Raw genomic sequence first — 26,122 nt, 5'->3', positions numbered from 1 at the left:
GTCCCCTTCCCCCTTCACCCTCAACTTCCTCGTCCCCTTCCCCCTCTCAACTTCCTCGTCCCCTTTCCCCTGTCACCCCCTCAACTTCCTCATCCCCTCCCCTTCACACCCCTCAAACTTCCTCGTCCCCTACCCCTTCACCCCTCATCTTTCTTGTCTACTTTCCCTTCACCCCTCAACTTCCTCCTCCCCTTCCCCCTTCCCCTTCAACCCCTCAACCCTCCTCCTACCCCTTCCCCTTCACCTCTCAACTTCCTCGTCCCCTACCCCTTCACCCCTCATCTTCTGTCTACTTCCCTTCACCCCTCAACTTCCTCCTCCCTCCCCTTCCCATTACCCCTCAACTTTCTCGTCTACTTTCCCTCAACCCTCAACTTCCTCGTTCGCTTCCTCTTCACCCCTTAGCTCCTCCTCCCCTTCCCCTCTCAACTTCCTCATCCCCTTTTTCCCTTCACCCCTCAACTTCCTCCTCCCCTTCCCTTCACCCTTAACTTCCTCGTCCCCTTCCCCACCCCCTCAACTTCCTCCTCCCCTTCTCCTTCACCCCCCCTTTCCCAAACTTCCTCCTCCCCGTTCCCCTCACCCCTCAACTTCCTCGTCCCCCACCCCTTCACCCCTCATCTTTCTTGTTCTACTTCCCTTCAAGCCTCAACTTCCTCCTCCCCTTCCCCTTCACCCCTCAACTTCCTCCTCCCCTTCCCCTTCACCCCTCAACTTCCTCGTCCCCTACCCCTTCACCCCTCATCTTTCTTGTCTACTTTCCCTTCACCCCTCAACTTCCTCCTCCCCTTCCCCTTCACCCCTCAACTTTCTCGTCTATTTTCCCTTCACCCCTCAACTTCCTCGTTCGCTTCCTCTTCACCCCTCAACTTCGTCGTCCCCTTCCCCTTCACCCCTCAACTTCCTCGTCCCCTTCCCCTTCACCCCTCAACTTCCTCGTCAGCTTCCCCTTCACCCCTCATCTTTCTCGTCTACTTTCCCTTCACCCCTCAACTTCCTCGTCTACTTCCCCTTCACCCCTCAACTTCCTCGTCTACTTCCCCTTCACCCCTCAACGTCCTCGTCTGCTTCTCCTTCACCCCTCAACTTCCTTGTCTGCTTCCCCTTCACCCCATCCGCAGCTTTGCAAGTCAGAGCGACGCAAGCAGGGGATAGCTTGGAAATACCAATCTCCCAAGACGAATGAAGATGTAAATTCCGTTTGCATAACAATTAAGCGTCACCTGCGCCATACCCCTCATTAACCATTCGAATGCCCGCACAAGTGCCCCGACTCATACTTAATCGTCTCTCGGCCCCGCGCGCAAATTTAATCGCCTTTTCGAAGGCGCTGACCTCCGCGGCCATGTCTGGTTGGATGGCTCTTTCTCTCTCCCTGTCTCTCTCTCTGTTAGTCTGTTTCTCTCTCTCTTTCTCTCTCTCCTCTCTCTCTCAGTTCCTGTCTGTTCATCTGCCTCTTTTACATCACTTTCTCTCGTTTGCGTGGCTCTCTCTCTCTCTCTCTCTCTCTCTCTCTCTCTCTCGTTTGTATGGCTTTCTCTCCACGACCTCCCATCCCTGTCTCTCTCGTCTAACTATTTATTCTTTCATATTGGAAGACGTTGGGAATTAAAAAAAAATCAGTTATAAACTATGCTTTAGTAAATGAAGAGATTAAATTTTTTATGTTAATACTTAAAGAAATATCTTTTCCTCCTCCTCCTCCTCCTCCTACTACTACTAATACTAATATTGCCACTACTGCTGCTGCTGGTGCTACTGCATTTACTATTGTTTCTGAAGAAAAAAAGCCATAATGTTTTTGAGAAGTCTGGGTAAAATTGAGTAAGCTTCTGTGCTAGTCTTGTAACAGCCTGGCCTTTCTTGTTTGCTTCCGGCCTGGTAAGATAAAAAAAAAAGTTTTGAGTGATCCTTCCCAATGGTATCAGTACTGGAAAATGACAAACAGTTGGTGATAGTTAAGAAATGCGTCAGGGAGTGATGGAAAGGAGGAAGTATCTGTAAACTGAGAAATTTGAAGGTGAATATCAAGTTATAAAATGGAAAAACAAACTGGGCGATCAACTTATTCCTGTAGTTGCATCACCTCAGGTGATGCCATCAAATAGGCCTAACCAGTGCTCTCAGCAAATGGGTTTTGCTATATTCTCCGTGCCAGGGCATTTTACAATTCATCGCATTTACTTTACTCATGTCTACTTTTCAATCTGATTTGCTCTCATTTGTTCCACGAAGAAGAGTTAAAAATTATGATTACTGAACCATAAGAGTTAAAACTTATGATTACTGAAAGATAAGAGTTAATAATAATGATTACTGAAATATAAACCAAGTCAAAACTATAAATTTTATATCTACGAGACTTTGAGACTTCATACCTAATGCAAAATATTACGTCAACGTGAACTTGCAACTCCTCTTAGTGTTCTGGTTCGAGCGGCAGTGGGTCACAATAACTCAGAGAAGCTAAAATGATTTGATGATTACAGTAAAGAAACTGATTACTGGATACTGATGCTCAAGAAACAACACTTAGAAGTTCTCATGAACTTTTATATTCTCGTCCTAAAAAGGCTTCAGAATCTTTCACTAGTTTCTACAGCTTTTCTTTATGGGTTTAGGTTTGATTTAATAACTGTAAGAAACAATACCAGGAGCTGGACAGTTCTGGAAGCCTTCCAGAAACAACACCAAATGTGTAAATCCTCTAACAAAAGGTTCGGCAGAAAGAAAGAAAATATCACAAACAGAGCTTGTGTGACACCAAGGCGGTGTTAAAGTGTCACATGACAATTCCCTAACAATCACAACTAAATATGGCAATGAACATTGGCTACTTAATTCCTAGTTTGGACAAGAATGCCAAAAGTTGCCATAAAATGTGCTCCTATGACACTGATTTAAATGTGATTTTATTTGACACCATCTTGACCATGAGTAGCTTTAATTTAGACCCCAATAGTTGCTACATGGCACAGTTGGGCATTAAGATAGGCCTGCTTACAGATGCAAAAAAAAATGAATAATAATAATGAAAAAGTGCTCATGTGAAACCCTGAAGATGGTGTCACATGACATTACCATTACATGTGCACTTCAATAAAACTACCAGTATAGGTTAACTGGTATATAGTTCAGCGATGAAAGGCAAAAAATATTCCGGAAAAGTACTCAAGTGACACCGCTTTAAAGGTGGTGTCACATGACAGTGCGTTAACATGTTTAACTTCAATTTAGCCACCGGGGGAAAGATGCCAAAAGTTGCCATCAAATGAGGTCATGGTAGGTTATTTGGTCTACAGTCTTGCAATGAATATCTGCCATAGCATCTGACACTACAGCACCTGACACATCTACAAGAGGAACCTCTGCCACCGCAGCATCTGACACAACTACAAGACGCACATATGACACCACAACGTATGATACTACAGCATCTGACATCACAGCACCTGACACTACTACAAGACGAATCTCTGCCACCACAGCATCTGACACTACTACAAGACGAACATCTGCCACCACAGCATCTGACACTACTACGAGACAAACCTCTGCCACTGCAGCATCTGACACGACTACAAGACGCACATACAACACCACCGCATCTTACTCCACAGCGTCTGCCACTACAGCATCTGACACTACTACAAGACGTACATATGACACCGCTGCCTATGATACTACAGCATATGACACTACAGCACCTGACACTACTACAAGACAAACCTCTGCCACTGCAGCATCTGACACGACTACAAGACGCACATACAACACCACTGCATCTTACTCCACAGCGTCTACCACTACAGCATCTGACACTGCTACAAGACGAACATCTGCCACAGCATCTGCCACTGCTACAAGACGAACATCTGCCACAGCATCTGACACTGCTACAAGACGCACATATGACACCACGGCGTATACTACAGCATCTGACACTACTACAAGACGAACCTCTGCCACTATAGCATCTGACACTACAAGACGAACCTCTGCCACTGCAGCATCTGACACGACTACAAGACGCCCATACAACACCACCACATCTTATGCCACAGCATCTGTCAAAACAGCATCTGACACCACAGCACATGACACTACTACAAGACGCACATTTGCCGCCACAGCGCCTGACACTATTGCAAGACGAACATCTGACACCACAGCACCTGACACAACTACAAGACGAACATCTGCCACGACAGCACCTGACACTACTTCAAGACGAACATCTGACACCACAGTACCTGACACAACTACAAGATGAACATCTGACACCACAGCATCTGACACTGCCTGGAAGCCTCCCACGGGCGCGTTATTATTCCATCTCAACCGGATCCATGCATCAGGGCAGTAAGCAACCCGGGATGACACTGATTGCCATTAACCCCTTTCCAGGGGTCAGCGGAGATCGCCCTTACCTGTTGCATACGAGAGAGCGCCACTTCCAGGGATCCTAATTCAACGAATTAGTTAATTAGAGCGAGCTGATCGCCCCGTCCCTGTTCAAGAAGGCCACTCCATAATTAATGAGCAAAGTCGTTTTTGCATACTCGGTGGGAATAGACGATCGCGCGTTTCATTCTACTGATTATCTTTAAACCATTTTTTTCCTCGTTGTCCTTTTTAGATGTCCCTGATACAATACTCTTTGTATTTTAATAATTTTTTTTTATTCATTACTTTATTTTCTCTTTTTTAATAAGTGAACTCCTCTTTTGGGGTTCGTCATCTGAATAATAATAATAATAATAATAATAATAATAATAATAATAATAATAATAATAATAATAATATAATAATAATATAATTACTGTCGTTGTGGTGATCAGTTGCTTGATGACCGACCTCAAGTACCTGACCGTCTTCCCTTCAATTGGGTTGAATACCTGGTTGCCGGACGGAAGCTCCTCTGTTGCCAGAGGTTCCATTACGTCGTTGTGGTTTTATTCCTTCCATTCTTTCTCCATCATTGCTGAGTTTTGCTATTTAACCCATAGCTGGACCCTACCCCATCAGGGATAGGTATCATTTACAGCTGAGTAGACTGAGGAAATTATGGTAAAGATCCTTTCCCAAGGAATCAACGCCGAGGAGAGCGGTCACCCATCCAACAACTGACCAGAGCCAATGTTGCTTAACTTGACTTAAGTCTATTGACGACCTAACCCACTCCTCCACAAGATCAGGCCCTAAGAACCAGATATGTTCAAGTACGATAGACGGAAATAAAAAACCTCTCTCCCCATATTGTAGGAAGTGCAATACGAAAAATGAAACCATAAACCACCATAGCAAGTGAATGCCGGCACTTGCACAGAGCCAGTACAAAAAGAGGCATGATTCAGTGGCAAAAGCCCTCCACTGGAAGCCTGTGCAAGAAAACATCAGCTACCTTGCAGTAATAAGTGGTACGAGCACCAACCTGAGGGAGTGATAGAAAAACGATCAGGCAAAGATCCTCTGGGACTATGGTATCAGAACGGATAGGGTGATACGTGCAAACAGACCAGACGTGACCGTTGATGACAAAGTCAAGAAGAAAGTATCACTCATGATGTCGCAATACCATGGGACACCAGAGTTGAAGAGAAAGAGAGGGAAAAATTGGATAAGTATCAAGATCTGAAAAATAGAAAATAAGAAGGATATGGGATATGCAGTGGAAATTGTACCCATAATCTAGGAGCACTAGGCACGATCCCAAGATCCCTGAAAAGGAAACTAGAAAAAAACTAGAGGCTGAAGTTAGCTCCAGGACTCATGCAGAAAAGAAAAGTGTGATCCTAGAAAACGGACACATAGTAAGAAAGAGTGATGGGACTCCTAAGGAGGCAGGATGCAACCCGGAACCCCCACACTATAAATACCACCCAGTCGAATTGGAGGACTGTGATAGAGCAAAAAAAAAAAAAAAAAAACAAAAAAAAAAAAAAAAAAAAAAAAAAAAAAAAAAAATAATAATAATAATAATAATAATGCGTGGGAAAAGCTGCATAATGTGTTTTGACCAAATGGGGAAAACGACATAACTTAGTTTGACCACATAGGGACGGCCAAACAATGTAGATTGACCACACAGGGAAACCATATAATGTAGTTTAACCGCATTAAGAAAACTACACAACGTAGACTGACCACATAAGGAAATCACATATTGTAGTTTGACCTCATATAGAAAACCACAGAGTGATGTTTGACCACATGGGGGAGACTGGGCCCCATGCCATGTGGTCAAATGTGATTTGACCTCACGACGAGTACCACAGTTTTCAATTTGAGAGAGAGAGAGAGAGAGAGAGAGAGAGAGAGAGAGAACCAAGTTATACTCTTTACATCAAACTTACGTAAGAATAGTCACAGGTAACATTTTGCATAACCCTGATAATTAATAAACAAAAACAAAACAACAAAACACACACACACACAACACACACACACGCACACACACACACACACACACACACTATATATATATATATATATATATATATATATATATATATATATATATATTATATATATATATATATATATATATATATATATATCTATATATATATATATAATCCTCAAAATGAAAATGGACTATAAATAACTAGACACAGACAAAATACGTACCGAAAACTATAAGTAATAATAAAATATCTACATAAATGAATTTCCCACGGCTCGCCCCCTTCCCCCCTTAAAAAATCACATTAATCAATTATAAAAAAAAAAAAAAAAAAAAAAAAAAAAACAATAAACCTGAGGCTCAGAACCACAAACATAAAACACCGGAATTTTTGCATTCATGAAGTGAGCCATCTTTGTCCAATTCGCCTTTTGTTGATCGCCCTCTCCCGCACACCCCAACCCCTCCAAAACTCAAGGGAAATGTGGCCCGGGGTATTTGCAATTTTCATCCGCCAGCTCCATTTACCCTCGTCCATGGAGCTAGTGGAGCAGCGAATGGGTAAACGAGGTGAATGAGAGGAACAAAAGAAAAAGGAGAATGGGAAGAGAATTTGTAAAGGAGATGCCATATGATGTTGCAGAGGTAAAAATAAAAAAAAATAAAATATATTATTCAGGAATTTTGTTACAATTAATTCTATTTTTCCTCGAATTTTCAATGATTCCTCTTGATTTCCATTGAATTTCCGAATGGATAAACGAGGTGAATGAGAGAAAGGAAAAATAAAATGGAGAATGGGAAGAGAATTTGCAAAGAAGATGCCCTATGATGATGCAGAGGTAAAAGCAAAATTATTTGGAAATATCTGACGATATCTTCTATTTTTCCTCGAATTTTCAATGATTCCTCTTGATTTCCATCGAATTTCCATCCATTCTTTTTCATTTTCCCCGAATTTTCAATAATTCATTGGATTTATGCTGGAAATGTCAACAATTCCAGTTACTTCCCAAATTTTCAAATTCTTTTGACTTGTCCTCCAATTTTCAAATCTTTGTTTTTTACTTGTCTCTTAAATGAAATACTTTCTGCAACAGCGAATGATGCAAAAATTACATAAAAATATTACATTTAATATTTTTTGGTATATTCTCGAACATTAACAATTTACGAAATATAAAGGGATAGAAACAGCCCTGGATAAAAGGGTGAACACAGGGGAGAGAGAGAGAGAGAGAGAGAGAGATAAATACATAAAGAGAAAACATTTTAAAAAGTATTGCAGTGAATAAATATATGAAAATATGGATAAAAGGCTTCAAACTAAAAACGTTCAAAAAACATATTTAAAAAAAAAACAATAATACTGAAGGTGTTTTATCTGCTCGTGTTGTGGGAAGATAATAAAAGACTGGGAATATTATATAAATAATAAGAGATGAAGGAGAACAGACCAATTGAAATTCGGATGGGTATTAATTCTAGTAGTCCAGGCCCTGGTGTTTATCGGTGGTCACCTACCCGAATACTGACCACGCCCAACACTTGATTATTAATATTAGAAGCAGTAGCGGTGTCCATAAACCATACGCTTAAAATAGCTAATATGGAAAGCATGTATATATATATATATATATATATATATATATATATATATATGATGTTATGTATATATTGAATATATATATATATAATATATATATATATATATATATATATATATATATATATATATACTATATATTATAATAATATATGTTGTGTGTGTGTGTGTGTGTATACTAAATATATATATATATATATATATATATATATAATCTATATATCTTATGATGTGTGTGTGTGTGTGTGTGTGTGTGGTGTGTGTATGTATAATAACCATTCGCTTTATTTCATAATAAGTAAGATAATAAATAATAATAATAATAATGTGCATTAAGTAAAAAGCGTACAAATTAACACAAGGGCAACGTACAAAATAGAGCTATCAAATTATAAAGACCATTTCGAAACAATATTTTCTTTTTTTTTTTTTTTTTTTTTTTGGGGGGGGGTGGCGGTTGGCGTGCCCCCAAACAAAACCCAAAGTAGGGTGGGCCGGGGTTTTTTTTGTTTTTTTTTTGTTTTATTTGTATTAACGTCAGGTTCTGCAACCCTCTCGCGAGCGCTGAACCCAAACTAAGGAAAAGCTTATTACAGCTAATCGGTCAAATGGTTCCGTAGGTGTGCTACTATTTATCATTTCCAGTTCTCTTTTTTATTTTGAAATAAAAATAAAAGCTGACGATGTTACATCATAAGAAACAAAAGCACAAAAACAAAAAGCATGAATGAAAATATAACGCGATAGATTAGACGCAACAAATGCTGCCTAAATTAATGAGCAGGAGACGCACCTTGTGTTATAGGTCTAGTTTGAAAGTCAGTCTCTTCTATCGTTATTTGCAGCTCCCAATCCTCTTTGTCTTCCTCTTCCTCTACTTTCCCCTTTCTTCATCATTCGCTTCCTATCTCCGTGTGTAGTATCTTCTTCCAACGTTACCATCACATTTATAGGTCTAAAGTTTCCGAGCCTTCAACCTTGTCTGATCCTTCAAACGGAACCTCCTCCTCCTCCTCCCCTCCCCCCATCACTGCATCTTCTTCTTCTCTCCTCTTCCTCTTCTTCTTCTTCTGTTTTCCGCATGCATCTTCTTCCAACGTTACTTTCACATTTATAGGTCTAACGCTTACGAGCCTTCAACCTTCTCTGATCCTTCAAACGGAACGCTCCTCCTCTTCCTCCTCCCCCCAATACCCCCTTTAAATGCATCTTCTTCTTCTTCTTTCCTTCCGCGTGTATCTTCTTCCAAACGTTTAGCCGCCGTAACGACTTTCCGGACCGACCTTCAACCTTCTCTGATCCTTCAAACGGAAGCTCCTCCTCTTCCTCCTCCCCCCATACCCCCTTTAATGCATCTTCTTCTTCTTCTTTCCGCGTGTATCTTCTTCCAACGTTACCGTAACGCTTCCGAGCCTTCAACCTTCTCTGATCCTTCAAACGGAACCTCCTCCTCTTCCTCCTCCTCCCAACCGCCCCCCCTTAATGCATCTTCTTCTTCTCCTTCCTCTTCTTCTTCTGCTCTTCTCCTCCTCCTCCTCCTCCTCCCGCCATCGTTGTCTTAGCAGCGAGACACAACAAATTGTTCCCTCACCTCGTCCGGATTAGCATCGTCCGGCGCGTGAACCTCGTATCCATGTCTTCTTTGCAAGGCCACTTCGCCGGAAAATTGCATTTCATGGGCCCCTGGGTATCCTTCGTGCCACGGGGCTCCTACTCGTTGGTTCCTCCTCGCTAGGGCGCGGCGGCGGCGGTGGCGGCCGGGATCTGAGCTGCTGATGCTCAGATGAAATGAGAGAGAGAGAGAGAGAGAGAGAGAGAGAGAGAGAGAGAGAGAGGAGGAGGAGGAGGAGGAGGGGGTCTTTAGATTCATGTCTTTACACATACGGGTGATTACGTTTGCAGGGCTCATGGACAGAGAGAGAGAGAGAGAGAGAGAGAGAGAGAGAGAGAGAGAGAGAGAGAGATAAATATAATAATGCTTCCTGAAATCAATGGTCCTGGTGTCATTCGAATCATTGCAAAGCTCCAACTTGTTTATAATGCCATTCGTGGTCATTAGTATTCACTGGCAAAAATCCTGACCAGTGATAGAGAGAGAGAGAGAGAGAGAGAGAGAGAGAGAGAGAGAGAGGAGAGAATTTCACTTCATTTCAGGCTGCGACCCACTAAGTCAACTATCCACCACGGCATGATTGTATTAAGAACGGTTTCACCCTATTTACCTCGTCGAGGGTTTTTATTATTACATGATTCCCCCCCCCCTCTCTCTCTCTCTCTCTCTCTCTCTCTCTCTCTCTCTCTCTCTCTCAGATGCCGACTGATATTACGTACATAATAGATTCTGGATATATGAATGTATGACCCCCATTCTCTATAGGAACATTTTATTGTAATTATTTTTTAAATCAACAAACCCACAAACACTTTATTCAGCATTAAAATTTATTATTATATATTTAAGAACAAAAAACCGCAGACTTTTAAATACAATGTTTAATAACTTTCTTATACGAGAACTTACATCCTACATTATGCAATGTTCGGCAACTTAATACCAACAATGCATTTACACGAAAACGTAAGTAATGCATGACACGAAGAGATGTGTAAAATGTCTAAAAGCTAAGAAAAAGTTACTTTTCCACAGAAAACATAAAAAAAATCTCCCCTGGCAATATATTATAAAAGAATCAAGCAAACCTCAATATTAAACTTATAATCACAACATATGAAGCTACCTACCGTCCGAAACAGGACAAAAACATGAGCATCGGTCTACGTATACCGAAGAAAATGACATGAAATGTACACATTTCAGAAATTAAAAATAATACTTAATAATAAAAACAATGTTAATAAAACTAAGAGCCTCAACATTCTACAACAAACGAAAAAATAAACCCACATTCTTCAAGAAAAAAAGAAAAACTAGTCAGGGTATCCTGTCAATATCGGTCTGGCATCGAAGAATAAGCTACAAAGAAAAAAATATACGTTGTATCAAAGTAATAATGAAATAATAAAATAATGTTAATAAAACTACATTCTCCACATTCTTCAACCCAAAATTAAATGCCGCTTTCTTCGTCGTGAAGATGTAGCTTCTGTCAGGAAACCTGAATTCAACATCGGTTTACGCACCAGAAAGAACAACGCTAAACCTACGCATTTCATAATCAAATAAAAACCAATGAAATTGTAAAGCAATGTAAACAATACTAACATCCTCCACATTCTTCAACAGACACAACATTAAACACCTCTCATTCTTCGAGCATGAAAGAAGCTGCTCAGAGTAACAGTCAACATCGGCCTAGCGGCAAAAGAACTCGCGGAGCCAAGAGGCAGACGGGCTTTGCCAATCGTGCCCACCAGGTTTGTCCGAAAGGTACCCAACCGTAGCCACTTTGGGCATTAGCATTCCCGTGCTGTATCAAGTTTCCAAAACGACCAGGAAGGACTACCATTGACCACTAAATATAAACGAGAGAGAGAGAGAGAGAGAGAGAGAGAGAGAGAGAGGTGGTTTGGGGTATGGTTTGCGACCTTCACTAAACAATCGTTAGACTCCCTAAATTATGAGGCATAAAATCGCCGCATTGGCGATGACTTGCTAAGTAGAGACTCAGGATGGAGAGAGAGAGAGAGAGAGAGAGAGAGAGAGAGAGAGAGAGAGGGGCTAAAAGACTACTGAGAACCCTGTCGAAGAGAGAAAGAGAGGGAGAGAGGTTAAAAGCCTACTAAGCAAACTGTCAAAGAGGGAGTGAGACCATCTAAATGGCTGCTAAGGTAGACTGTCGGAGAGAGAGAGAGAGAGAGAGAGCTAATATACCAATAGATAAAGAATTAACAAGCAACGACTTGCCTCTTAGCAAGATACGAGAGAGAGAGAGAGAGAGAGAGAGAGAGAGAGAGAGAGAGAGAGATAAACTGACCAGTTCACAATTCCATGTACTCGAAGCATCTTACGAGGTGTTTTATAACCAGCGCTATTATAAAACTGGTTAAAAAAGGGGCGATCGATATCCCCCAATTATATATAACAAAAAAAGTAGCTATGCTACTCGTCATTTAAAAAAAGAATACAAAAAAGTTAAAAACGAGTAAAAAGTCACTCCGTCATCCATATGCCTTAATTAAACGTCATAAATTGTCTCATTGGCTCCGAACACGAAATTAAATGACAAACGATCAGTGTGTGAGTCTCTCTCGTGGGCAGGCTCCTATCAAAGTGTGAGTCTCGTAAGCTCCTTATCAGCTCCCTTTAGCTCCTTGCATCCTATTCCTCCTCCTCACCCTCCCTCCTGGTCCTCCTCCTCCTCCAGCTCCAACGAGTCACCGAGCCGATGGAATGCTACCAGAAAAAGTGGTCGGTCCAAGCGAAGCGCCCTTTTCCCACTCTCCTTCGTCGCATTTTCCCGTCGTTTTCGCACGATCCGTCGCGCGTCTCCGCCGCGCCGACTGAATCCCAACGCCACCGAGAACGCATCCTATGGATTTCGACCATTAGAGGGCCGGGCCACAATAAATCTCATGGAATAATGGTCAAACTTATTAGGACGAACGATGCAACACGGGCCTAACCCGCTCGCCAATCGAGAAGTGGGTTACGCCCCTCAGGTGCGGCGAGTCGAGACGCTTCCGGGACCCGCGGTTCGACGCGCGGATCGTTCGACGCCAGCCAATCGGAACGCGGCTGGGGGATTGAAGCGGGGCTGTGATTGGTCGACGTTCCTGCGCGGGAAATAATTAGCACATTCAAATTATGCAGATTTTGCGCGCGCAAGGAGGGGTAGCCGCGTGATAAGGAATATGCTACTCTCGGGGCCCGGCCACTGGCTGTTACTCGATTTTTATAGGCTTTTCGGGCATTGTGATGAAATAATAATGTGTCGGCTTGTAAATTCTGATTAAGCCGAGTGGCCGATGTATCACCGGGCGATAATTTGCCAATTTATATTCGGATAATAAAGACTAAAAGACCTCGGTAGGCGGGAAAGACCCTTTTGGGTATTTGGTCGATGGGGTAGTCGGGTATGATGGGGCAGGCGAACGTTCGCAAGTGTTAGGTAGAGGGAATGAGAGAAATACCCAACAGAGCTAAGGACTTATTTGTCTGCCCTGTCTACCAGGGCACAAGATATATGTGACCGTATTTCCCACGCTCTCTCTCTCTCTCTCTCTCTTTCACTTTAGATCTCTTTAACTGTCACATACCATACAAACAATGGCCTCTATGTCATGGTCTTACTTGTATGACTGGGTCTAACCTATCCCTTTTCCACTTGTAAATCTAGCTCTCTTAAGAAGTCAAGTCAGTCTCTCTCTCTCTCTCTCTCTACATACCATACAAACAATGGCCTCAATGTCATGGTCTTCCTTGTACGACTGGGTCTAACCTATCCCTTTTCCACTTTGTAAGTCTAGCGCTCTTAATAAGTAAGTCTCTCTCTCTCTCTCTCTAGATCTCTTTCTCTCTGTCACATACCATACAAACAATGTCCTCAATTTCATGGTCTTCCTTGTACGACTGGGTCTAACCTATCCCTTTTCCACTTTGTAAGTCTAGCTCTCTTAAGCCAAGTCTCTCTCTCTCTCACTGAAGCTCTTTCTCTCCATACAACACCTTTCTCTCAACAGGACCTCGGTCTAAGAAGTACCATTATTCGCCTGTATATCAAGGCTCTAGTTCGACCCACGGCAAGGACGGAGGTGACGGTGCCCACAGTGTGCCCCTGTTGATATAAGTAGTGAATAAAGTACCCAGTACTGAGTAGACGAATTATTATGAAACTAATAACCTAAGTATTACTTCTCTCCACCGTCACTCTTTCTCTCCCTGAGAAATCTCTGTCGCAATAGACGGATATATATTTACAACTCGCTTAAACTGACCGTCATCGCTTTAAGGCCGATGGCGAGTAAGAAGATTACGTACGCAGTTGTATTTAATGAAACCCTTAATCTCTCAGTTTCTCTTTCTCTCCCTGAATCTTCCCTCTCTCTCTCTCTCTTAAGAAGATTCCATACACGGCCGTTGTATCTAACGAAACCTATAATCTCACAGTCTCGCTCTCCCTGAATCTTCTCTCTCCCTGAATCGCTCTCTCTCTCTCTCTCCCTCTCTCTATCTTAAGCAGAACTCGCGACTGCTACGAGCGAGCAAGCAAGCAAACACTCCAGTCTTTTCCTTAACGGACGGGAAAGAGAACAACCCCGGCCCGGCAGGGGTGGGAGGGGATGGAAGGGGAGATGCAGAGGGAGGGGGTTTGGATGAACACGGAAATGACACAGCCTGGCGATTTCTTTGACTCGCGTTTTAATACGCGCGTTTTAATCGCGTCACCGACGACGCGAGGCAGATGAGAGTCGGATGGAAATTAGTCCTCTTCTGGCGATTAGCGAAAGAGGATGACTATTCATCACAAGATCATTTGTCTCTCCAATAGTGCTTTCCGTCGTTTTAGCATTTCAAACCGCGCTTGAGTGCATGCATGGCCAGGGTTATAGCCGAGCGATTTGGGAGAAATAAAACTTCTCGTGAGAGGGGTTGTACTTTATGTACAGTTACGGTTTTATTATTGATATTAAAAATTTATTTAAATACTGCTCTGGTTATTTATATATATATATATATATGTATATATATATGTATATATATATATATATATATATATATATATGTATATGTATATATATATATATATATATATATATATATATATATATATGTGTGTGTGTGTGTGTGTGTGTGTGTGTTTACATGTATATATTTTATTATATATATATAATATATATATATACACACACACACACATATATATAAATAATATATATATATATATATCATATATTTATATAATATCTCGCCTTGCTAGCAAAAGAATTGGGTTTAATCCACTGCAACAACAAGCAATATGTAGTTAAGTGGGTACCTGGTGCTTACTCAACTGAGGCGTTTGGAGAACTGGATCGATGTAAGTGTGTGCATGTGTGCAATCTAAATCGAACTATATTATGCACAAGTTTCTAGTGTCACAGGACGACATAGAAATACCGAATAAAACCAACAAATAAATAAATGAATAATCTTAAAAAATCTCTAATAAATTTAAGCGCAGCGTTGGAAAAGAAACAAAAAAAAATATCCTCCAAGTCGAAAAAAAGAGAAAAAATGAAATAAACCGTTTCTGTATATTGCTGGCGGGAGAGAAGAGTTCCACTGCAGAGCTGAAAGGGGTCTCTGTAACGAACTCGCTAAGATCTGGAGAGTGAAAACCGGGAGAGGCCGGAGCCTTTGAAGTCTCGCGCGCTGTGGAAAAACTCTACGGGGTGAAACCCCCCCAAAATAAAAATTGTATGTGTGTACAAGTTTTATTCTACAGATATTATATATATATATATATAATCTTATGTATATATATATATATATATATATATATATCATACTATATCATATATATATATACACACACATATATATATAGATATTACATGTGTGTAAAAATATACTGCATACATTACATATTTATACATATACACATGTTTAAATAGTACATATATGTATATATATATATGTACATTATATATATATATATATATATATATATATATATATATAGAGAGAGAGAGAGAGAGAGAGAGAGATATGAGAGAGAGAGAGAGAGAGAGATTACCATACGCTACACAGTTTCCTTTTTCTTAAATATGGTCCTTGAGGGATACCCCCAACTCCAGCCCCTTAGTAACATCTCACCCCATTCGACCAACTACCAGGTACACCAATCACAACGTAGGTCAAGAGAGGTACAACTAGCTCACAGGAAAATTGTAAAAAACAATCTTGTCCCGCCCGGGGATCGAACCCCGCCGAGTGGAGTGGATCCATCTCCAAAGTTAACCCTTTGAATAGCTAAGATGTCCACCCCGCCTTCCCCACGCTCTTTAACCGGCGCGCCCCCCCCCCCCCCCCCCCCCCCCAACACACACAACCCACAAGGGCGTTGTTACATCATATTCCAATAATTTGTCAGTCCATTAGGACCAGGAATTTGGAAGGATCGTTGGTGTATGTGTGGGGGTGGGGGAGGGGAGAAGGGTTTATTCGTAAATTGTTATTCAATTGTGTTTGTTACTTGACTTTTAACAAGCAATTTCATTCGAATAAGTGAAAATTTCTTTGGAAAGTTTGCAGAAAAGTGTTTCATTTTTTTCCCATGCAAGTGTGAGTGACTAATAATATTGATAATATTGATTGATCGTTTTATGGTCACTAAAACTGGCGTCACAACATCTAGGTTAAGGACATCAGTATAATAATTATAAAGAGAAAAATCCCTAGGTTATGGACACCAATATTGACAAATATATAGTGATGATAATTAAGAGAAAAATCCACTACAGTTTTTCTGCCAGATTACATCACAAACGTAAACAAAAGCTTTCGAGAGCACTTCATAATTAATGAGAGTTGGATTTTCAGTGAAAATCTCTCATAATAACCAACTGCTCTCATTGATAATAATGAGAGACGAGATAACTGTGAATACATTCACAAGTTTCGATTTTATTCTCTATTAGTAGAGGAAAAGACCCCATATAGACTCCACTTTTCTAGCCCGCCCCCCACCCGCCCCCCACCCCCCCAAGGGGCGTGGCTACCCCCCTTCCCCCTCCTGATTGGCTCATGTACGTACGTGAGGCCTAAAAAGGGGCGGGACAACCCCCAAAACCCCCAAAAGGGGTGTGGCCACCCTGACCCCATATAGACTCCACTTGTCTGGGGGGTGTGGCCACCCTGACCCCATATAGACTCCACTATTCTGGGGGGCGTGGCCACCCCTGACCCCAAATTGACTCCATTTGTATTATAAGCTCATGTACGTACATGAGCTCATAATTGACTCCATATGTATGATAAGTTCATGTACGTACATGAGCTCATAACCTTGACTCCATTGTCTTACAAGCTCATGTACGTACATGAGCTCATATTAGGGGGGCGTGGCCTCCCCTAACCCCAAATCGACTGCCCACTCTACTCCTGTGACGTCACAAAAAACTATATGGGAATAAAACCATCTTTTCAACCCTCCACTATTCTGGGGGGACGTGGCCACTGACCCCAAATTGAACCTCCATTTGTCTTATAAGCTCATGTACGTACATGAGCTCATAATTGACTCCATATGTATGATAAGTCATGTACGTACATGAGCTCATAATTGACTCCATTTGTCTTACAAGCTCATGTACGTACATGAGCTCATATTAGGGGGGCGTGGCCTCCCCTAACCCCAAATCGACTCCACTTTTCTACTCCTGTGACGTCACAAAACTATAAGGGAATAAAACCATCTTTTCAACCCTCCACTATTCTGGGGGGCGTGGCCACCCCTGACCCCAAATTGACTCCATTTGTATTATAAGCTCATGTACGTACATGAGCTCATAATTGACTCCATATGTATGATAAGTTCATGTACGTACATGAGCTCATAATTGACTCCATTTGTCTTACAAGCTCATGTACGTACATGAGCTCATATTAGGGGGGCGTGGCCTCCCCTAACCCCTCAACCCCTGACCCCAAATTGACTCCACCTTTCTACCCCTGTGACGTCACGTAACTCTCTGGGATAAAACCATTCTTTCAACCCCTTGACCCCAATTTGACTCCACCTTTCCTACCCCTGTGACGTCACGTAACTCTCCGGTATAAAAAACCAACATTTCAACCCCTCACCCCAAATTGACTCCACTATTCTACCCTGTGACGTCACGTAACTCTCTGGAATAAAACCATTCTTTCAACCCCTGACCCAAATTGACTCCACCTTTCCTACCCCCTGTGACGTCACGTAACTCTCTGGAATAAAACCATTCTTTCAACCCCTGACCCAAATGACTCCACCTTTCCTACCCCCTGTGACGTCACGTAACTCTCCGTAATAAAAACCAACATTTCAACCCCCTCACCCCAAATTGACTCCACTATTCTACCACTGTGACGTCACGTAACTCTCTGGGAATAAAACCATTCTTTCAACCCCCGACCCCAAATTGACTCCACCTTTCCTACCCCCTGTGACGTCACGTAACTCTCCGGTAATAAAAACCAACATTTCAACCCCTCACCCCAAATTGACTCCACTATTCTACCCCTGTGACGTCACATAACTCTCTGGGAATAAAACCATTCTTTCAACCCCTGACCCAAATTGACTCCACCTTTCCTACCCCTGTGACGTCACATAACTCTCAGGAATAAAAAACCAACATTTCAACCCCCACCCCAAATTGACTCCACTTTTTTTTCTACCCCTGTGATGTCACGTAACTCTACGGGAATAAAACTTGACCCCACCCTGACCCAAATAGACTCAGTTCACTGTTTTTTGCGACTCATGTCCCCTTTAATTGTTTTTCAAAGTAACCGGGACGTTTACCTCATCCTCCTCCTATAAAATCTCTAAATTTATATATGCATATTGCGAATATACTCTCTCTCCCTCCCTCCCTCCCTCCCTCCCTCCTTCCCTCCCTCCCTCTCCCTCTCTCTCTCTCAGCCGTTACATTTTGTTTTATATATATACACACAGCTGCTTAGATATTCAGAGTATCATGATAAAAGGATATTTGGCGACTGACTTCATCCACATGTGATATCTCCCCCAATAACCATATCAGAGTCAATGTTATCTGATGATGAATCACGCACACACACACACATATGAAGAAACGAGACCTTATCGCCATATTTGCCCAGCTGACTTCACGCCAACGTGAAATTTTATTTTTCATAGAATTTGAGTCATAATCTAGGTGGCGAACACAAGGACAAAGGTACACATTTCAATTTTGTTTATTTATTATACAGAGTTTGAAAGAGGTTGAAAAATCAAATTACAGACGGAATTGTTATTTTAATATTTCCATAACCAAATCCTAAATACAGGGGAATGAATTAATATTCCATACAAATACATACATTAGAAAAAAACTGTACAAACACGAACGCGATAATATGCGCATTCGCTTTTTCAAAAACAATACTTCAACGAAACATACTACGGCTACTATATATTTTCTAACCTGTTCCTTGACATCACACCCCTTAGTATATACCACAAACATCTTCTCCAGCACTTTCCCGACCGTGTATCGAAGACGACGACGTTTCATCTAACACCTCAAAGCTTTTAAATTTAGCTAACAAGTTTTTCATATATAAATCTTCCACACACCTCTCCTCCAACAGGGATAAATTCTTTTTCATTATAGCCACGCAGCATATTTTACCAATTTTGCTCATTTCATCACTGAATGTAGCTAACACAGGTAAATATTGATTCAACCAAGTCGTATTAACCAGTCCGCTCTGACCGATGCCAGCGGGAAAGATAACATATTTGGCATAGTCATACGATGATTTAAATAATTCTTCCTTCAATTTCTTGACCGAAGAAAAAAAAGTGATTGAACCTCATCTGTTTGGTATCTCTGCCCAAACGATCGGCGTGATCTTCATCTTTGGAATAAGCCACGCTCTTTTGCGCGTATTCATTATCTTCAATGGGGGGGGCACCAATACCGTATTGTGTTTAATAAGGTGCTATGGTGGTAGATCAACTTCTTCGTCGCATTCCCAAGATGTGATATTTTCAGGTCTTTTCACAATGGCGGACCCTTCAATACCCCTATCACGAAGACAGGCATATGATGCACCAGTGCGAGAATATCGAAAACCTGCCAATTCGGCATATGGATAAGCTCGAATGACGTCCGCCACAACACCGTAATTCCTGCATGTCCACACAGTTAGTGGCCACTACTAGACACATATTCCTCTTCCTGAACTTATTTTCGGACAAGTTCCCGAAAAACTAACTTACAAGAGGAGGCTGATGAAGCCATGGCGAGAGTTCACGTCTTGATGTGACAATCCTTCAAGAGATAATGAACTACGAAAGCCCCGCTACCAAGACCCCTTTATAACAATCACTGATTACAAACCTGTTGTGACGAAGCATCAAGCCTCTCCCAGCAATGATTCAGACTAACATGAATACACCAAGTCCTATCATTCCCTCACCCCAAAGGTCATCCACACATGACTCATTTTATCAAAATCAGTATCACTCCTGTCATGTTTCTGCGCAGACACGAATAAACAAGCTTTATCATTTCCTCACAACAAAGGCCGTCCACACATACACACACACACACACACACACACACACACACACACACACACACACACACACATATGACTCATATATAAAACTTCCACACATCTTTCCTCCAATGGGGATAAATTCTATCGCTACAAGGCGTGAACTTCATCTTTGGAATACAATACTTCATCGAAACATCATATGTCACACCTGATTATTACTTCCCAACTGTACACCATAAATACAACCGACAAGGGAAAATTGATGTTATTCCTTACCCAAAGTGTATAGAGTAAGTGCAACACACCCAAACCCTCCGTCCTACAAAGATTTTTTTTCTCTTGACCGAAACGTCATTTCCCTCCGTCACTATTCAGTAAGTAGCATATAAAACACTTTCCATTTACTTGAACATAGAGTATAGTAAATATTAAAAACAGCAATAAGATTCATCTGTATATGGAATAGATATTATAAAAATAATGTGGCCCGTTGAAAGAAGCGGAATATATAAAACAGTCATTATTCCTCCCTTTTCAGATATGGGAAATAACTCTAGTAGTGAAACTGTCAGCCGACGACTTAGCCACTCAAGTCAGACACCATTACTATTATGGTGTTGGAGCCCCAAACTCATTTATTAGGAAGGTGAAAACGGGTCATGACCATGAAGCAGGAGAAGAAGAAGAAGAAGTAGCAGGAGATGCAACAACTACCACTGGCAGCCCACAACAGTGCAACCCCGATCAAACTTCGCCACCACCCACTACTGAAGGAAACGAGCAACCCGGTGAAGGTATGTAAAAACCGATGTGTTATATTTTTATTTAATAATAGATTCCTGATTCCATAGAAACACGCACTCTTTTTCTCCGTTTCCCTGTTTTTTTCCGTTCAAATGCATTATGGGCATAGTAAAAAAACACCTATATAATTATTCATAAGGATTTATTGACCACATAAAGAGTTTACAAATTCAATACACTAATCGCTGTCAGACCGTCTCAGCACGCATCCCAATATAACTTCCACGTGTATCCTTATTTTAACCTGAATATGCCGAAAAACGTTTAAGAGGAAACGACTAAGACGTCTTAGCAGATTAACACCGACGTTCATGGGCGATGATCCTCACAGCTCATCCTGAAATAAGTAAAAAAGTTATGTGATTGAAGGTGTATGATACATATATAGAATATATCCTTAATAGAATGTAAATGGAGTAATATAAAAATCAAAGAAAAATATGCATTTACCTTAGTTGTTCAAGATGCGGAGACATTCCTTGTACGTAATAGCACGTTTAAACCCCCCGACCTCCAATGTGAACATTTAAACTTTTTCAAATATTTTAAAATAATATCCCGTTATCCATTTATCATTACCTCCCAAACGAGTGAATGAGAATACATTTTGTATTAAGGATAATACTGCTTTCACACCACGGTGACTCACGCAATGAACAAAAAAACTAACGTAAAGACCGCACTTGTAACGATTTATCAGGTTGTATTTGTTTTATTAGGCGATAGAGGTTATATTCGGGATGCGCATATATAAATTTAGAGAAGTCATTCGAATAAACTTTTGATTTATACCGTAACTATCAAAAAAGAAGATTATATTTCTAGGTGATTTTTCCACGTAAAAACATACCCCAATGACCAACAATATTTAATATCAGTAGACGAAGATAATGTATTAGATATAAAAACTAAAGGTTTAATTCTACTTTCTGGCAAAGTCAATAATCCTACTTCAATCCGAAGCGAACACACCTAAATATTTAACCCGGTCACCGAGTGAACCTTTTAAACTTATTTCAATTTCTTTTGTATCCATTCCATTTAACCCCTAACATCACACTGAATAATCCTATCCGCATCCACCGTTAAAATACCCTTGGTATCCCCAAAAAGTAAAATAATGCAAGGGCTAGGCGTAGCCGTACCCAGCCTGATCGATATTCGCAGGTTTGCCGAAATTTCCATGGCATGGAATCTTCAACAATCTTCCACCACAAAATTAAAGCAGTAAAATAGCTCTACCATTTTTAAAACTATCATAAGTGATCAGATTAATCAACCGCCACCCCCCCCTATACTTTTTTCTGCGTCTCGTGATATAATTGCATGATGTATTAGGGAAAAACTAAACATTGAATATTAATATACCGTATTCCCATTAACGGTAATATGTATATTATTTAAATCGAAAGATTGAAAATATAGACTATTGGTCGCGTAATTACCTGAAAATGTTTCCATATCAATCATGGCCAATGTGATTTTTTCAGGTATACAACTGTTAAAAGGCTGATCAATTAAAATCGAATTTTCATTTTGCCCAATAACGTATGTCTTGTAGATAAAGTCTTATCAAATATATATTGTTATAGGATTAACTGCTATCGCCTCATTTAAAGCCGACATTGCGTTATAATGTGGGGGGTAACTCTATCGCTCCATAATTTAGCCTTTCTACATTGAACACATTTAAATGTCCGTCTGTGTGGGCGCCCATAAACCAGCTATTATTCGCTAATTCGAGCCTAAGTCTCAAATCAACTGAAATCCAGTAAATACATGTCTATAGTCGCTATATCCAAAAGAAGTGGAAAATATGTATGCACGCCCCTCGTTTTAATGTCACATAACTTTCGTCTCCCACCTGCCGGTTTGACCGAAGGTAACCGGCTGTAAATTGCCGAGTTACCCCGTGTGTTACATGATAGTCATCGTATAAAAATCCCGCCCGACCGGTGGTAGGTAATGTCGAGGGTTTTATCATTTTCAACATTTTTATATATGATTGATAGTTTAAATACAGGACAGGATTTCCACCAACTTTTCATTCAGAAAACGGAAGCGGATTTAAATAATGTATTACTAATACCATTAACGACGGCCACGTGAACATCATCCGCTAATTTGCGCACCGTCCCTATCAATTGAGATATATAATTCTAAAGCTATACTTGACAAATCTAAGAAGAACCTGCCACCCCATTAATGCGAAATTCTATATATTTATCAGATAGAACTTGATTTATGGAAATATTACAAGGTGTAAAATCCAGTCTTTCCTTTGAATTAATTGAAGTTTCAATAATTCTCCGTCTATTAACATTCGGGAACAATTCTGATATACCCGCAATATACGATGAAACAGGAACTTGATTACCAGTTCCGGGTATGTTAGGAACTACGCTAGCCATATTTTGTGTTTATATAATTTTAGATGAAGGGTAGAACGAGTGCGTACCCGCCGAATGTCAATTGATGAATGAGTTACAAAAGATCGTACACGTCCTTATTATATTTACTCCTAGATTTAACTCGTGTGCCCTTCCTCTTCCTCCGTTTTTTCTTTCCTCCACACTCGACCGTCTAACTAAACGTTTCACTGTTTTCTTTCCGTCTCGTTCTCCTTCTCCTTCCAGTACCGCTTAAAATTCGTTGTCCGGTAGTTTTTGAGGGCCCTTATACCATTTCGTTTTATGGATTCTTTTAAAGGTTAAAGGTAAACCGCTGTTTACCATATCAGATAACACAGATCTACCGAATTCATTAACTGAAGGTTTCGCGGCGTTAAATAGAAAAGGAAGCACTTTCCGTGCAATACCACTTATGGCCGAAAAAAAACCGCTTCCCCTTCTGCGGCCGGGATAGAAAACGGAAATATCCTCAATCCCGCTCCTCTCCTTAATAAAGGGTCTGATAAAAATAGTTTTTAAATTCCGCCTCTGAAGGAGGCGCGAATAACACTCTCATTTTACTGTTTATACATTCCCAAACAATTTAAGTTGAGCTTGATTCGCAAGTTCTAGTTGACTCGAGGGTGTTACGATCACGAATAAGGAATGCCAAGGGTGAACATCGAATTATATACTCACCTATTCATCTAATTTTTCTCTAGGTTTTATACGGAGCAGCAAGTAACACTCGAGTCTTTAGTGAAATGTAAAAGGTGACCTTTTGATCCGTGATAAGAATAGAAATCTGATCCAAGATGTTCGTGTTCAACAATTTGTAGACTGTATTATGTATTCTTTTCCTCTACCACTTGCTAAAGTAAAACAGTCCAATATTTTTTTACTAGTCTCCCGCCAAAAATCGTCGGTTGAACTATATCCGTATACCACATATATATAATCTACCCCACAATTATCAGGTAGAGAATCAAGGGAAACGTGTTCATTCAGTTCACGCCCGCCATATATTTCATAACCGGTATTAATATGAAAACCTAATAATTTCGCGGCTTTTCCGCTAAATTTGACGTATATACTTTTAACGTCCCCCGTTCTCAATTTCTCTCTCTTGATACGTGGTATAGTAATCCTTCTTAAATCTTCATCCCAATGAAATATACCGTTACTATTAAATAATATGAAATTATCACCGTAATAAAAACTTTTAATAACATACACGTCCTTATTAAGAGCTCTCGAGTCTCTTCATATCCCCCGCTAACATTGCTATTCTCGGTCTATACAAATATGTATGCCTATCACGTTTATGACGCTCTGTAATAAATTCGAGAGTGAATAATCATCTTTGGATAATATACGTAATAACTCCCCGGGAACATGATCGAAGCTAAACCTACTTCATATTCAACCCCCATTAGGTATAATATAGGTGTAGGTAATCTATTGGCAAATTTCGAAGGTGTATTTTTTGATATATGTGTCTAAACAGCCGAGGCTGCTCAAATATATGGTGTGTTCACCAGCCATGTCGGTTAAATACTACGACGGGTATATGTCACATATGGTATTTATAAGAAAAGTTCGATAGCGTTTTATCTAGGTCTTATATGCAGACTGCATGATAGAACCCATTTTCAGTAAACATTATTTCTTCCCCGTTCTGATCCGAGATTGATAGTAATGTAATCCAATACGTCAATGGTATTTAAAGGTTTATAAATGGCATTATGCGGACCTTTACCACATGCACATCCTAACGTGAAGCAGTCTAAGAGATTAACCATTTTATCACCCAAGATGGTAGGTTGAACGATACCCGAATACAGGTAAACGTATTCAACGCCTTGATGGAATATATTTCTACTGTGATGAGGTCTCAACGCACCCGAACTGTATATTAAATACCTGACTTTTTCATTGAAACCAAACATATTAGCTGCTTTAGCACTGAGTTTTAATCGTAATTGAATCAATCATATCAACTTTGGCTGCTCCTGCATCGATATGTGGAATGCTCATTCTCTTCGTGTCATCATTCCATGAGAATAAACCATCCCTGCGGATAGCTCCGCGAATATGTTCTCCGTAAAATTCAGATAATTGTTCAATAATTTCCGTATTAAACGCTCTAGTCATGACATTCATATCACCACCCAACAAACCCGAAATGGACTTAATATATAATCGTGTAAATGCGTTTCCATCTGACTCATTATAGATCGCGTTAAATTGAATAGTAAAATCAACGTCTCCTGGTTTAATAGCGTAATATAATTTCGGGAGAATGACTCCCACTAGCCCCACTTTCATATTCCACTCCTTTCGGTAATGATATCGGGACGGCTAACCTATTGGTAATTTATTACACGCCCGATTTTCTGGAAATGTACCTATACATGCATTGCTATTCACGTATATGATGTGATCGCTACACATGTTGAATGTAGACTGTATGACTAACAATGGGCATCGGGTTTATAATATATGTACATAAAAACCTCCACGTTCATGTTATGTCACACCTTATTCATGAATTTGTTATCACACAGATTGTCACGTCATTCAAGAAAATGTCCAAGCCTCTAACCGCCATGATGAATCATCCTCACCACCCTCCGATCCAGGTAAAATATTATTATTATTATTATTATTATTATTATTATTATTATTATTATTATTATTATTATTATTGTTGCAGTTTTTGCAGTTATTATTATTAT

The sequence above is a fragment of the Macrobrachium nipponense genome, chromosome 33 (assembly GCF_015104395.2).
Source record: "Macrobrachium nipponense isolate FS-2020 chromosome 33, ASM1510439v2, whole genome shotgun sequence".
In the NCBI taxonomy this organism is placed as follows: domain Eukaryota; kingdom Metazoa; phylum Arthropoda; class Malacostraca; order Decapoda; family Palaemonidae; genus Macrobrachium; species Macrobrachium nipponense.
The sequence above is the reverse complement of the archived record's forward strand: the minus strand, read 5'-3'. Positions refer to the sequence as shown.